This window comes from Lathyrus oleraceus, chromosome 6 (assembly GCF_024323335.1).
Source record: "Lathyrus oleraceus cultivar Zhongwan6 chromosome 6, CAAS_Psat_ZW6_1.0, whole genome shotgun sequence".
Taxonomy (NCBI): domain Eukaryota; kingdom Viridiplantae; phylum Streptophyta; class Magnoliopsida; order Fabales; family Fabaceae; genus Lathyrus; species Lathyrus oleraceus.
This window is the reverse complement of record NC_066584.1, coordinates 258195051-258211384: the sequence shown is the minus strand read 5'-3', so window position 1 is coordinate 258211384 and position 16334 is coordinate 258195051. Positions and strand designations below refer to the sequence as shown.

The following is a 16334-nucleotide window of genomic DNA, read 5'->3' as shown; positions in this document are numbered from 1 at the left end:
TAATGTTATTTTTTTATTTTGATTCAACAAATGTGTCATACCATAATACAATAATCACCAAGTGTAGTAGGTGCCGTTGGCTATATGCATCATTCAACCCACGTCTTGCATAACATTTATATGTCGGGTTTTCTCTTAGTAGGCGTTTTTGACATTTATATTTTGGGTTTTCTTTTATACGCCCATATATTGCTTGTTTTGATTAGCTCTTGCATCATCTATGGATATGTTTGTTGTAGTATTTCTCTATGCGAAGACATATGAGTTGAGAATTTTTTTTTTTTTTGCTTTTTTTCAATCATAGGCTCTGAAATTGGAATAATACAGAACTATTGAATCGCCGCATCAAAGTTGACATAGCTCTAGAAAGAGTGAATATCCCCCATATAGAAGGTAATTGTGTTTAATTAAGCTTTGAGTAAAAGCTTGATTTTAATAATGATATAGCTGTTTAAGAACTAAAAAACTCCTTTAAGGTTATGTTTTTGATTTTTAATTAATTGGCATAAAGTTTTTTTGGTACATGGTTTTAATTAAGAAACATGCTTTTCAGTCTATTAGACCATTACAAATGTATGCTAAAACTCTCTACAATAGACCTGTGCAGTCCGATCCTTTCTTCGATGTAATGCATTTGCTTTGAAATTGAAATTAAAATGGAAATTTTCAAAGCAGGAACAGACAAGCTCAAATGGGTCTATGATTCACTTTAATATCTTGCCTTATGCAGCATCTTCCAATTCCTTACTAATAATTTTATCAACTTGAGCAGCTCACATACGGGTGGAGATCTTCAGTCTCACACTGTAAAGGGTTTTGACGCATCTCTTGTAGAAACAAGGTGATTTTTTCTCAATCACATTGATTTATGCATATTCTTTCACAAGATTGCATAACATAACATTTCTTATTTTATATTTTCATGGTTCATTAGTGTTTTTATCAGTAAATATTACATTGCATGAAGATGTTTGACGCTGCTTCCGTAGAATGAGAGTAGTAAATGACCAATATCCTTTCTTCATGCAATTTCAATTTGCTAATCAGTTGTTAGTTGCTCTGGGACTTTGCAGCCTCAAAACTCAGCTACACCAAATGAAACAATCGGTGCATCAAAGACCTATATGTCAGAAACTTGTCATACACGTGGAACGAGCTGATATGTATGTATGCTTTTTTAAAATCTTTTTGTGCTGGTGCTAATGAATTATTTCTGTTTCATTATTTTCATTTAATACTGTTCAGGGAAAACCTTTTCAAAGATTGTGGAGAAATTGTTGATGTTCGTCTCCATACAGACCGCGAAGGAAATTTTTAAAGGCCATGGGCATATTCAGTTTGCAACAGCGGAAGCAGCACAAAAGGTAAGACTTGTAACCGTGCAATTGATTTTAGAACTGCCCAAAAGCAATAATGGCATATACTTTTCATATATACTTGGTTTAAAATTTTAGCAGTTTGATTTTATTTCAATACTTCTTTCCTTCCTAAATTTTTTTATGGAATTTTTTAATTTCATTTGGCTGCTTTTCCGACCTTAAGTCCATGACACAGTATTTTTGAAATACTGTCTGCTTTGGGTCTTGTGTAAAGCTATCACGGTTTTGTCCTTAGACAAAATCCCCATGGATATAATATCTTTCATATTACTTGACGCTAATCATTTAAATTATTCGAAGGATCAGTTTCTGATCTTTAGAGTATCTCTTAAGACTAATTTCCCTATTACTCAGGATCATTATGATTTGATCGATTTCTCTTTTTTATTTAAGATTAGGAGTCTTGTATAGGGTAACGAAAGGGATTTGTGTTAGTTTTTTGTCTCAAATCAGTGCCAAGTTACTATCAAGTTTATGATATCATATTATATGATATGATAATTATACTTCTTCTTTTATCTTTAGTCTCATAACTTTAACGTGGTATCAGAGCTTTACCATCCTCTGACCTATTTCATATTATTCTGCAGCTGAGTTCTGCTAAGTATGAAGGAACTCTAATAATTAGCTTACAAAAATTTAAATTTCTCTCCTCCACTGTGTTCTTTTCGTAGCTCCATAGGATTTTTCCTGCCACCGACCGTTGCTAGAGAATTTTCCGACAACCTTTTCCGGTGAAACCACCACCATGCTTTCCCATTTCTAAACTATTTTCTGCCTAAGTTTCAGGTCTATGTATATCTGTGTGTGTGTGGGGTGTTCTTTCTTGTATTGCTATGCCTTTTGTATCATCTATTCTATGCTTAAGCTTGTTAAATTTTTATTCTATTCAAAGACTTTTTGAGTTGAGAATCAATTTTCTTTTCAATTGTAGGCTCTCGCGTTCAACAGGAAAGTAGTTTTAACCGTCTCATGTTTGTTGGTTTAGCTTCGGAAAGGGGGTAAATATGCCCCCAATGGAAGGTAATTATTTATGTAGTCTTTTTACTCAGTGTGTGTCTATCCGGGATGGCAAAATGGATGGATTTGGATTCTAATAAATGGATCAAAAACACTCTATAATATATTTACAACCCACTAAAACTTTTCTTTACAAAAATACAATCCATCCAATACGTTCATTAACATATTTTCAGTTGTTGGATATCCATCCATCTATAAAATTAATTTAAATATTTTAATTAATTTTTTAAAGTAACTTATTTTTTTTAAAATTCACAATTTTATTATGAATATCTCTCTTAAATAATTTTTTTCTACATTAAGTATTTTTTTAAATTACATAAAAATATTTTTTAAATTACATAAAAATATTTTTTAAAACTCTCTTATCTCTCGTTAAAACATGATGAGATAGCTTTTTTAATATAGTTGTTTTTTGATAAACAAAAACTACTTTTTCTCTAGTATTTGTATTTATTTAGAAACTTAGCTAATTGTAAAATCTTTTATACATATCTTTTGATTTTATGGAATTTTTTCAAGAATATTCAAAAGAGCCTTTACTATCTTCTACTGATTCATTTCAATATCTTCCCTTATGCCAACATTTTCTTTCAATATCTTCCATTATGCCAACATCTTCTTTCAATATCTTTCCTTATGCCAACATCTTCTTTAAATATTTCCCTTATGCCAACATCTTCCTATTTCTCTTTCTTTAATAATTTAAGCAGCTGGGCCTGGAGCAGCTCATTGCATAAGGATGAAAGATTACAGTCTCAAACTGTACCTGTGAAGTGTATTGATACATCTCTTCCGGAGGGCAAGGTAATTTTTTCTTTATAATATTAGTTTGTTGCACCAGCTTCTGTACAAGATTGGGCGAGTCTCTTTTGTATTTTTTTCTGTATAATATCTGTATATTATCTACTTGCAATGATGCTGTGCTGACGAGTTCATCTTTATGGATTATAGTTGAGTTGTGCTAAGGAGGTTAAGGATGTAGAGATGTTTGATGCGCCCCTGCTGAGAATAAAGTTGTAATTGACCAATTACCTCTCTTTCTGCAATGTAAAATATCAAATCAGTGATATAATTTTTTATTTCTTGAATTTTGCAGCCTGAACCCCAGCTATACAAAAAGAGAAAAATGCTGCATCCAAAACAGTATGTGTTAGAAACTTGTCATTCGATGTGGAACGGGCTGAAATGTATGTATTCATTTTCTTTCTGGTTCTTGTTGATTAGTATCAGTTTAATTTGTCTAGTTACAAATGTTTTCAGTGAAAATATTTCAAAGATTGTGGAGAAGTTGTTGATGTCCGTCTCCATGTGGATGTGGAGTTTGCAAATACAGAAGCAGCAGAAAAGGCAAGCCCTTGACCTTGTGTAGTCTGTGCAAATCATTTAGGACTGCTAATAGCATTCTGCGGTTAGTTGTATCTTTCCGTTGAAACGTGCCTTGGATGCTGCATTTTTTAGTTTAAATAAGATCACGATAGAGTATCTATTATTTTATTGTTAGTGGACAAGTTTCCTTTTCAGCTTACTAGTTAGTTTCCTATTTGTTTTGGTTGCTAGAATAATGGAGTAATATTTCCCATTAAGTTATTGTTTTTTTGTATTCAAACAATAGTTTATCATTAAATAAAAATAAGGTTTGCAACAATACTTTATGCACGCTCCTTCTCGGCCTTTTTTCTTTTTTTATTCAAAACAAAAACCTATAATTGGTATCAGAGCTGGCATCTTGAGGGACTTGTTTAAATGGATACAAATTCAAGTTTTTCAAAAGTTGCTCCTCCTCTCTTTGATGGGGACAACTATGATCTTTAGGACGACCTTTGGGAAGCCGTAGAAAGGATTATGAAGTTCCTCTGCTGCAGAATAATCCTATTATGGCTCAGATAAAATGTCACAAGGAGAAAAAACAAGGAAGGCAAGGGCAAGATCATGTCTTTTTTCTAGTGTTTCAGAAACAGTTTTCATTAGAATCATGACCCTCAAACACAAAAAAGCAATTTAAGACTATTTGAAGGAAGAATATGTCGGGATGAGAGAATTTGAAGCATGCAAGTACTGAATTTGATGAGAGACTTTGAAGCATGTATGTGCTGAATTTGCTGAGAGAATTTGAATTGCAAAGATTGAAAGATTCTAAGACTATCAAAGAATACACGGACAAATTACTCTCCATTGCAAATAAAGTTAAATTATTCGGTACTAACTTGCTGATTCTAGAATTGTAGAATTTTTTTTTTTGGTTATAGTATCGGAAAGATAGACATCTCTAGCCTCTAGAGAACACAAAGGGTCTTTGTAAGATCATTTTAACACAAGTAATACATGCCTTGGAAGCCCAAGAGCAACGAAGGCTTATGAGGCAAGATGATATGGTTGAAGGTGCTTTACCAGTCAAGAGCCTATTTGAAGTTACACTTTATGTCAATTATATTGGGGTTGATATTTTCTAGGGGTGTACACGAGTTGGGTTGGATAGAGTTTGACCTAACCCGTTACCTAATCCATTCAAACATTAATGGGTCGAGTTTTTCGTCCGACCCGCAATTTCATTGTCAAAACTGACCCGAACTGATCTGTTCATTTATATAGGTTGGGTTGGATTTGCGGGTTGTGTTTCAAATAATTTTTTTTTAATTCTTTTTGTCCGTTTAAAAAAATTGTAATATAATTAATATACAATCATACTCATTTATAACACTAAAATTCGATGAAATACATCATATAATACCTAATAAAATTCATCAACACGGCATAACACTTGATAATAGTATAAAATTCAATAAGACATTTACATAAATACGTAAGTTGAAAATGATACAAAAGAAAATAAAAAAATAATATTCAATCTTAGAATTACGCAAATTCATTGGTCTAGTAGTATTATTGGTGGAACTATAATTTTTTTTGGATAAATTATGGTTATTAGTGAGATATTAATTTTAAATTTTTATTTAAAACAGTAATAAAAATAATAAAAAATTACTAAAGTCACGTTAATGGATTGGGTCAACGGATCTGCGGGTTGCAAAACTCAAATCCGATACCTGAATAAAAAACTATACAGATTGTTATGTGTATACTTGTAAATAAATGGATTTGAGTAATTTATGGGTTGGTTCGATTTGGGTTAGCGGGTTTGTGGGTCGACCCGTACCCATGAACACCCATACTATTATTTTCATCACTTTGCATATTGATGATCTTTGCATGTTGAGAAGAATGAGGTTTTTTTGGCAGAAAAAATATGCAACAGAGATTTTAAAAAAAATTAAGTTTGATGAATGCAAAACAATGAACACCTATGAATCAAAAGGAGAAGTTAATCAAGGAGGATGGGGTCGGCAAAGTTGACGAAGCTCATTTTAGAAGCTTGATGGGTCTAATGTATCTTACATCCACAAGGCTCGACATCTTATTCTCATTGAATTTGATGTCAAGATTCATGCATTGTGTCAGTGAATTGTACTTGAAGGCATCAAAGAGTTGTAAGACACATTAAAGGAACTGTCCATTATAGAGTCCAAAATAGGGTCAAAGACTTCAAAATTAATTGGCTAGTCAAAAAGTGATTGGGCAGGTAGCTGGGATGTTACGAAGAGTATTTCATGGTATTTTGTTTCAAATAGGTTCAAGTGCTTTCTCTTGGTCTTCAAAGAAGCAAGAAGTTGTAGCTCAATCAACAGAAGTCGACAACAACAGTAAAACAAGTTATTTGGTTAAGGAATATCTTAGCAGATTTGGGCCAGAAGCAAGAGCAAAGTACATAGATTTTTGTTGATAATGAAGCAACTATTTCAATCTCATTAAATCTTTCATGGGAAGACCAAACACTTTAATGTCAAGTTATTTTATTTAAGAGAAGTGCAAGAAAATGACGATGTAAGTTTGGTTTATTGTAAAACAGAAGATCAAGCTGCTCATATGTACGAAGTCGCTTCCACTTAGCAGGTTTAAATTTTTAAGGAAAAAGCTAGGAATTTGCAACCTCCAAGGGAAGGGCGAGTGTTGAAATGTGCTTTGGATGCTGCATTTTTAGTTTGAATAAATCAGGGCAGAATATCTATTATTTTATTGTTAGTGGACAAGTTAATTTCCTATTTTTCAGCTTACTAGTTAGTTTCATATTGTTTTCCACTTAATAGTGGTCGCTAGAATCATGGAGCACTATTTTTCATTAAGTTATTATTTTTCTTTGTATTTTAACATTAGTTCTCATTAAATAAAAATAAACTTTGCAACAATTTTTTTTGCACTCTCTGTCATTTTTCTTTTCTTATTCAAAACAATTACCTACACTTTCAAAGCTATATTTTTCTCATATAGTTCATCAGGTTTAAATTTGAATATGTTGACTTGAAATGTCTTTCTCATTCCTAGTTTTTTTTAGAAAGGTACATATTCAAATTTAGTTGTGGTTAGGGCTTTATTATTATTATTATTGATGTAAGGTATGGTATCAGAACATGGTTTTGTTCGAGTATATTCCTATCATTGGAATCGAATCTTGGATTGGCATCATGGATGTGGTTATATTGTCATGTTAAAGCATTAATGCATAACAATGCAAAGGAAAAAGGGATTTTCATGGTTTTAAAATATTTTGATGCTTGTGATGTCAATAGAATTGAATGACAATATTATTTATTAGTAATGATTTGGTAGCATTTAAACCAACAAAATTACACACATTTTTGATTGCCATTTAAACTAGTAAATTCAACATTATTCTGTAATGATGTATTGATTAAGTAGTCTAGAGTATATAGAAATTACATAGTGTATTAACACTATAAAAAGGAGAATAGTAGAGCAGAAGAAAGTACATTTTCCATCCTCAGTTCCGAGTTTAATATGGTATTACTTTAGGTTTTGATCTAACCCGAGTTTTCTTGTTCTCGATCCCTTGTTCCATACGTTTTCAAATCTCTTGTTCTCTAAGTCCCTCATTTTAGCTGTACCATCACCGCTTCCCGATCATTTCTGGTTGTTGATCCGACATTTCAGCCATAACATCCTCCTTAAAATGCAATACTCGCATTCATAAACCACTAGATAAGTATGGTTTTTCTGATCCTTTATCTTTGCCAACAACTTTAACACCTATTCCTATTCCTTCTTCATATAAACATGCTATGAAGCATAAATGTTAGCAGAATGCTATAGAAGTTGAACTTTTAGCCCTCGAGGAAATCCAAACATGGGACATTGTGCAATGTACCTTCGTCTATTATGCCTCGCGATAGTAAATTGTGTTCAATAAAAAGTTTCGTATGGATCAATAGATCGCTTCAAGGCTAAATTGGTTGTTCTTGGTAATAAGCAAGAATTTGTTTAGACTATGAGGAGATATTTGCATCTATGGACAAAATGACTATTGAGAACTATTCTTGCCATTGTTGCATCACAAGTTCACAATTAAAAATGCTTTCCTCCATGGTGACCTCAAAGAAGTTTACATCAAGTTTCCTACTGGTATGCCCTCGTCACCTAATATTGTTTGAAAATTTAAGCGTTCTTGTATAGATTAAAACAAGTACCAAAAGTGTGGTTTGAAAAGTTTAGAACAACACTACTTGGCTTTTCCCTTTCTCCAAAGCAGCTATGATCCATCTCTCTTTCTCCAAAAATCAAAAGGAATTATGATATTTGTTTATGTGGACGACATTGTCATCACGGCTTAGATCAAAGAGGGTGTCACTACAATTAAACAATTGTTGCATACAAATTTTCACATGAAAGATCTTGGACAATTTAGTTATTTTTGGGATTAGAAGTACAATTCCAACAAAAGGCATCTTTGTTACTCAACACAAGTATACTCATTCTTATTCAACTAGGCGGTCTCAGCGATGTAATTCCACTTGACACTCCCATGGAGGTTAATGTAAAGCTTCAGAGGGATGAAGAGGAACTCCTACAAGACCCAATTTTTAACCGAAAGTTGGTTGGAAGTCTTATCTTCCTAACTATCACATGACCTGATATCTCATTTGCTGTTCACACAGCTAGTAAATTCATGCAAAATCCTAGACACTTGCATCTTTCTGCAGTACAATAGATCAATAGATATCTACTAGCCACTTCCAGAAGAGAAATTTCTTTCCTACCGGTGCAGCAATACAACTTCAAGCATACTATTTTTAGGAGATGTCCAGACACGAGGAAGTCTACTACTACTGGTTGGTGTATACTTTTAGGAGATGCGCCTATCTCCCTGAAATGCAAGAAACAAGAATTAGTGTCAGAATCTTCTATTGAAGCAGAATATCGGTCCATGTTTGCAACATGCTTTGAGATTATTTGGTTACAGGGTCTTCTTTCAGGACTTGTTATTCAAACACACAACCAACTCCGTTACATGCTGATAACACAAGTGCCAAACGAATTGCAGCAAATCCTGTATACAACGAAAGAACGAAGCACATAGAAGTCGATTATCATTCAATCAGAGAAACTATACCGCAAAATGATCACTTTGCCTCACGTCTCTACATTTGTTCAACTTGCTGACATGCTTACAAAATCCATGACACATCAGCGCCATCATTTCCTAGTCATCAAATTGGTGCTTGTAGATTTACCATCATCAATTTGAGGGGGATGCCAATAGAATTGAATGGCAAAATATTATTTATTAGTGCATATTTGTTGTCATTTAAACCAGCAGATTTGCACACATTTGATTGCCATTTAAACCTGTAGATTCTATATTATTGTACATTATTCTGTAATTATGTATTGATTAAATAGTCTACCTATATAAAAGTTACAGATTGTATTAACGCTATAAAAAGGAGAATAAGAGGAATAGTACAGCACAAGAAGATATAGTTTTCTATCCTCAGTTCTGAGTGTAACATGTGATTTGTAAATGGTCGTACGAGGAATGATCAAGTGTTAACATATATGAGTTCATGCTTAATGTTTTAAGTCATGCTATGGTAAGTTGTTTTAATTGGTTCTTATATGCAAATTGTATATGGCTTCTTACCCTACAGTGTGGTCATGTATCCTAAAGCTGACCTCTTTATATGTGCATAATACAATAACAACAAAGCCTTTCTTCTCTTGGCGCCTATCTACATGCATCTTTCAACCCTATGATGTTCCATAGTGATTAATTTTTATGTGATGGAGGGTTGACATTTGGTATGCTTAGGGTTCTCTGATATAGTTTTTATACTCTTGCATGCACATTGCTTCTCACATTGAATTCATTTTGTCATGCAAAGCCAATGCATATTGCTTATCACATTGAATTCAATTTGTCATGCAAAGTCAAATTAGGCTAATAACCAATTCGCTTTTCTTATCACAGGCTCTTGAGTTGGATTACACAAGATTGACAAACCATCCCATCAAAGTTGGTATGGCTCCAGCAGAGGGTGAATGTTTCCCCAATAGAAGGTAGTTGTTGTACACTTTTTGTTAGGAATTATGATGCATTTGGACAAGTTTTGAAAAAAAAGCTTTTATAATTGTTGCAGTATTGTAGTATTGTTTATATACTATTTATTTATTTATTATTATTATTATTATTATATTATTATTTTAAATTTATTCTAATCCCAAATGTTAGGGATTGTGTAGGTTAAGCTGCATATGTGTGTGTCTCCTCTCTTTTATACAAGAAAAACACTACTGTTCAATCATAAGATGATATCACAATCTGATTGTGCTAAGTAAGCGGAGGTGTTTTAGAAAAGACACAGGTCCCACATTGAAAAGAGATAAGGACTGAAATGAGATTATAAAGAGTGTAACCTCCCACTTAGTAAGTCAGTTTATAATGATGGTTGCAATGAAATATTAACCCTTATATCAGGGATTTAGGTTGAGCGACCTCATGGATTTGTTACTCAGAGGGCATAGTTTGATATGCAAATTGCATGAGTCTTTATGGTATGAAACAATCTCCTCAAGTATGTCAGCAGAGTTTAGTAACACTTTGGGGTGTTCTGTTGTGATTCTGATCACTTCGTTTTTCTCAAATACTCATCATCTAGTAAATATTCCTAGTAGTTTATGTTGATGTCATTGTGATACAATTGATGATTAAAAGGGTATCAAGGTATTGAAACAACTTGTTTAAAACTTGAAGTTGGGTGTTGTTAATTCTCAGAGGGAGAGTATGCTCTTAATATTTAAGAGGAGACATGTTATATAGATTGTGAACAAGTTGACACCCTATGAATCCTAATGTTAAGGTCATTCCTGATCAAGGGGGGAGCCCTATCTTGATCCAGGTAGATACTGATGATGAATATGAAAATTAAATTATCTTATCATGACCAGACCAAAACATATCTTTTCTAGTCAGTGAAGTAAGTTCCTTAGCTCTCCTTGTTATAGTCATGGGAATGCAATTGTTCGATTTCTAAGTATATGAAAATGTCACTTTGTAAGGGGCTTGTTTTTAGAAATAGGGGTCGCACTTGTATGTTAAGTATACAGATGCCAATTGGGCAAAAGATACGAGTGCTAGGAGGTCTACTTCTGGTTGCGCAATCATGGGTGGAAGTCTGATTACATGGAAGAGCAAAAAATAAACTGATATTGCTGGTTTAGTATATAACTCAAGTATCGGGCTAGCTAATGCCACATGGGAACATTTGTGGTTGAAACATTTATTGCTAGAACTACAATTGTATGGTTGGTCCTATGGAACTCTATGTTAACACTAGTCAGCCTTGCACCTCTCCTTTTATCCAATTTTCACAAAAGGACAGTGCATATTGAAGTTGATGGTTGATTCATTAGGGAAAGGATTCTCTCCAAGGTCATTATAACACAGTCAATTCTGAGGGTCAATTTACATATGTGACAAGTTGGATGTATATGATGTATATTCTCCACCTTGAGGAGGAGTTTGGGATATAGTACTATTTGTTTAGATACTATCCCTTTTTAATTGACTCTATTCATTAATACCGATTGAGTAGGTTAAGCCTCATGTATTTGCACTGTGTTCTCTCTTTTATACAAGAAATATAATCTTAGTCAATCTTAAGAGTGATGATGTAGATTGTAGATAGCAGAAAATAACGATTGTTAAAATTCTGCTATGCAATAGTGCTATTGCGCCACTATTCTTATTGAATAACTTTTCTTTTGGTGTTTATTTTATCGACAATCTTTTCATGTTTTCAATAAAAAAACATTTTTTTCTGTCACAAGCAAACAAGTAGTTAATCTCTTCTGATGATTCATTTGAATATCTTTTCTTATATTGATATATTCTTTCATGTTTCCTTGATAAGCAGCGTGAGCATCCCATTCTCGAAGTGCGAAACTTTTCAGCCTTTAACTGTATTTGTGATCGGATTTGATACTCCATTGCCGAAGAGAAGGTAGTAATATTCTTTTCTTCTCATTATTTGGTTGCATAATAGATTGCCTTGATCTCTTGCATTGCATATTACATTGTATCAGTCTGTAATTATTACCTGCTTTGGCCTTTCAGATAAAAGCTAGCCTGAAGAATCATTTCAGTCCTTGTGGAGAGATTACAAGGATCTCATTACCGAGATTTCATGATTCTGGTACTATTAAGGGGTATGGCTATTGTTCTACTGGAAGTTGTGATGCACTCTTGCGTATTTTGGATATCCTGGATATCCGAACTCCATTTTCTTTTCAATGGCTATTGATAAGTGGCCTGCACGAAATCTCTCAAAATAATAGATAGTGTATATTGCATTCCAATCTCAAATTGCAAAATTTGCAGGTTTGCTCATTTGGACTTCAAGGATATTGATGGCTATAAGAAGGCACTGCAACTTGATCAAACTGCAATTGGCGATTTTTGGTTGTCAGTTGTAAAAGCAAAGCCAAAGCATAGACGTGATAATCAGGGTATAAGTGGTGGCAGAGATAACTATCACGGTGGTGGTGGAAGGGATGGAGGAGACTATGGGGGTGGAGCGGGTTGGGGGAGAAGTCATGGTGCTGGGAGGCACTATTAGGGAGAAATACAAGTTTTGCTGAAGATGACTTGCAGAAGTTGCTCAAGTTTTTACCATCTTCCATGTACTTTTTTGAGTCTCTGGTAGTATGCAATGGTAATATTTATTGCGATTTTGTACTATAGTGTAATTTGGTTTACATTTGGCTTATTATTATGGAGCCATAATCAGTTTTGCGTAGAGAAGAAGTGCATAGATTGATTATGTTACTCACTAACAATTTGGTAACTTATATTAAATGTGAATGTGAATTTTATTGTTGATGAACTTCTATTTTATCTTTTCTGTTCTATAATATTTATCTCATTTGACACATGAGAAATTTATCTTTCCATCAATAAAGACAAACTTATGAGAAATTAAGAAGGAAGCTGAGAGCAATTTAAATACCAGACGGGAGGTTGCATCGACAAGACTTTCGGTTCAAGAGGGATGCAAATGTAAGGGTAATGTAGAATACATTTTTCTGTTTCGAAACAAAAGTTTTGATCGAGGTGTAAGTGACGATTTCAAAACCGATCGAAGATATTGTGAAGAAGTTGAAGCGTCCACCTGGATATTGAAATGTAATATTCGTTTTTATGTCAACATCACTTATGTAATTTTATGTTATGAATGATAATTTATTTTGTCAAAATACAATTTTTTAGTTTTCTATTCCTGTTTCTGTATTTCAACATGTTACGGAGATACATCTATGGCGATATTTTAGAGATACATCTCCGGAGGAGATAAAAAGAAGTCACTTTTAGGGTGTGATTCAGAGTTGGTCTAGATTGTATGAGATTGGGGTGCATCTGGAGTTGCATTTCCAAAATCAAGGAGCATTTTTGTATTTTCACGTTGTGTCCTAGTAATATATAGAGTACATGAAAAAATCTCCTATTTTTATTACAATAAATACAATTAGAATAATAATTTACATAAATTACAAGAAACTAAAAGTTTTTTTAAAAAACAAATTCCTTTTTGTTATTGTAACACTTATTATAAAAAAGTGAATAATTGATACTTCTTTTTTATTATTTTTATAGAAATTGAATACTGGACAAGACTAGAATGGGTGACAAAACTCTTTTCAAGAGTATTTAATACGGCTAGGATTTCCGATTAAATTGAAAGAAATTCCTTACCATCTTATCTAAATGTTCTTGGGTTGATGTTTAATTTATGTGTTTATTTAATTGTTTTTATTTATTTATTTTAATATTGATATAATTGGAATATTAATTTAAATATATTGCAACTGAAACAAAAAGTTTTTATTTATTTATTTTTGGTTATCGTGACAATTATTAATAAAAGAGTGAATAATTAGATATTTAATTGCATAAATTTAACATAATTATTTCAAGAGAACTCTTTTATGATACTTACGAGAAAAAGAGATCATATGTTGCTTTTTTTTTTCCTGTTGCTGGATATACACTAATTTATGTTTGATTTTAAGTTTGCAACACTTAAAATTGATTTTAACATGTTTGTTTACTTTAGAGTAAAATAAATTATATTTGTTAGAATCTATTCTATTTAAAGAAAAAATTTATAATATTTAAGTTAAAAATGATTTTATACTAAATTTTTTATTCAATTATTTTTACAAGAATTTATTCAAATATAAATCATTTATATTTAATTTATTTTTAATAGAATCAATCTATTAAAATTATTTTTCTTCACCACCAATAATCAAGGATGTATTAAAAAGTGTTTGAACAACAAGTACGTGTTATGAACTATTCAATCACTAGCGAAGATTCAGAAGCTTATGTGTGTTTATTTAATTTATTTTGAAATCTAACTAGTGTTCTAAATCAAGTGTTATTTGAGGGTTTTTTTTTACCCAAATAATCCACTTTTTCAAGAAAATTTTTAAAATATCTCAAGTTTCAAAAAAATTCCCAAAATATCCCCGTTTATGAGGAGTCGCCAATTGAATTGGAGACTCCTCTTAAAATTTGAATGGAGGCGCCAATTGGATTGGCTAGGACAGGTGCCCTATCCAATCCAATTGACGCCTATGTATAGGTTTTAAGAGGAGTCGCCAATTCAATTGGTGACTCCTCCTAAAAGCCTCAAATCACAAAACCTTTAACATAAAAGTTGTAGATATTTTCAAGACAATGAATTTGGATTTAAATTTTGCATCATTTGGATTTTTTATGAGAAAGTTATGGGCACTTGAAATTGGACTTTTTCACATTTCAATGACTTTGGTCCAAAGTGACCTATAATGTTTTGTATTATCACATGTGTTTCTTTTAGAATTATGAAATTTTATTCAACATAACAATTGAATTAGACATCTTAAAATTTCCAATGCACTTGGTCCCACCTCAAAATCATAAAAAATGAGTGAGTTAGGTCCTTGGGAAGTTGACCCAAAATTAGGGTTTCAGTCAAAATGACATATAATGTTTTGAAATAAATGATGACCTTCCAAGTTTCAAATGGATTTTTGATGAACATGAAAGTTGTTCATATGGTTCTTAAGAACATTTTTCTCTTGGGGTCATCTTCATTTGGCAAACACATCAAAAGTGGGGTCATCTTCAATTGGAGATTCCTCCTAAAATGCATTTTTTTTATGTTTTATGGTATAAGTGAAAGATAAATTTGATGTGTCAACCATGCAAGCCATCAACTGGGTTATTTTTGTAAAAAAACCGAAACAGGTTTTTTTACCCAAATTAGCTTTCGGTTCCAAGAGGGATGAAATGTAAAGATAATTTGGGTAAAAAAACCTGTTTCGGTTTTTTTACAAAAATAACCCAGTTGATGGGTTGCATGGTTGACACATCAAATTTATCTTTCACTTATACCATAAAACACAAAAAATGCATTTTAGGAGGAATCTCCAATTGAAGATGACCCCACTTTTGATGTGTTTGCCAAATGAAGATGACCCCAAAAGAAAAATGTTCTTAAGAACCATATGAACAACTTTCATGTTCATCAAAAATCCATGTGAAACTTGGAAGGTCATCATTTATTTCAAAACATTATATGTCATTTTGACCGAAACCCTAATTTTGGGTCAATTTCCCAAGGACCTAACTCATTCATTTTTTATGATTTTGAGGTGGGACCAAGTGCATTGGAAATTTTAAGATGTCTACTTAAATTGTTATGTTGGACAAAATTTCAGAATTCTAAAAGAAATACATGTGATAATACAAAACATTATAGGTCACTTTGGACCAAAGCCATTGAAATGTGAAAAAGTCCAACTTCAAGTGCCCATAACTTTCTCATAAAAAATCCAAATGATGCAAAATTTAAGTCCAAATTCATTGTCTTGAAAATATCTACAACTTTTATGTTAAAGGTTTTGTGATTTGAGGCTTTTAGGAGGAGTCACCAATTGAATTGGCGACTCCTCTTAAAACCTATACATAGGCGTCAATTGGATTGGATAGGGCACCTGTCCTAGCCAATCCAATTGGCGCCTCCATTCAAATTTTAAGAGGAGTCTCCAATTCAATTGGCGACTCCTCATAAAACTGGGGTATTTTGGGAATTTTTTTGAAACTTGAGATATTTTAAAAATTTTCTTGAAAAAGTGGATTATTTGGGTAAAAAAAAACCCTCAAATAACACTTGATTTAGAACACTAGTTAGATTTCAAAATAAATTAAATAAACACACATAAGCTTCTGAATCTTCGCTAGTGATTGAATAGTTCATAACACGTACTTGTTGTTCAAACACTTTTTAATACATCCTTGATTATTGGTGGTGAAGAAAAATAATTTTAAATAGATTGATTCTATTAAAAATAAATTAAATATAAATGATTTATATTTGAATAAATTCTTGTAAAAATAAATTGAATAAAAAATTTAGTATAAAAATCATTTTTAAACTTAAATATTATAAATTTTTTCTTTAAATAGAATAGATTCTAACAAATATAATTTATTTTACTCTAAAGTAAACAAACATGTTAAAATCAATTTTAAGT

General features: G+C 32.3%; 1 pseudogene; it reads left to right on the top strand.

Moving 5' to 3' along the window:
- LOC127095025 (uncharacterized) overlaps positions 1-12633 on the top strand; it is a 16411-nt pseudogene extending 3778 nt beyond the window's left edge.
- Positions 12634-16334: the final 3701 nt, after the last annotated feature.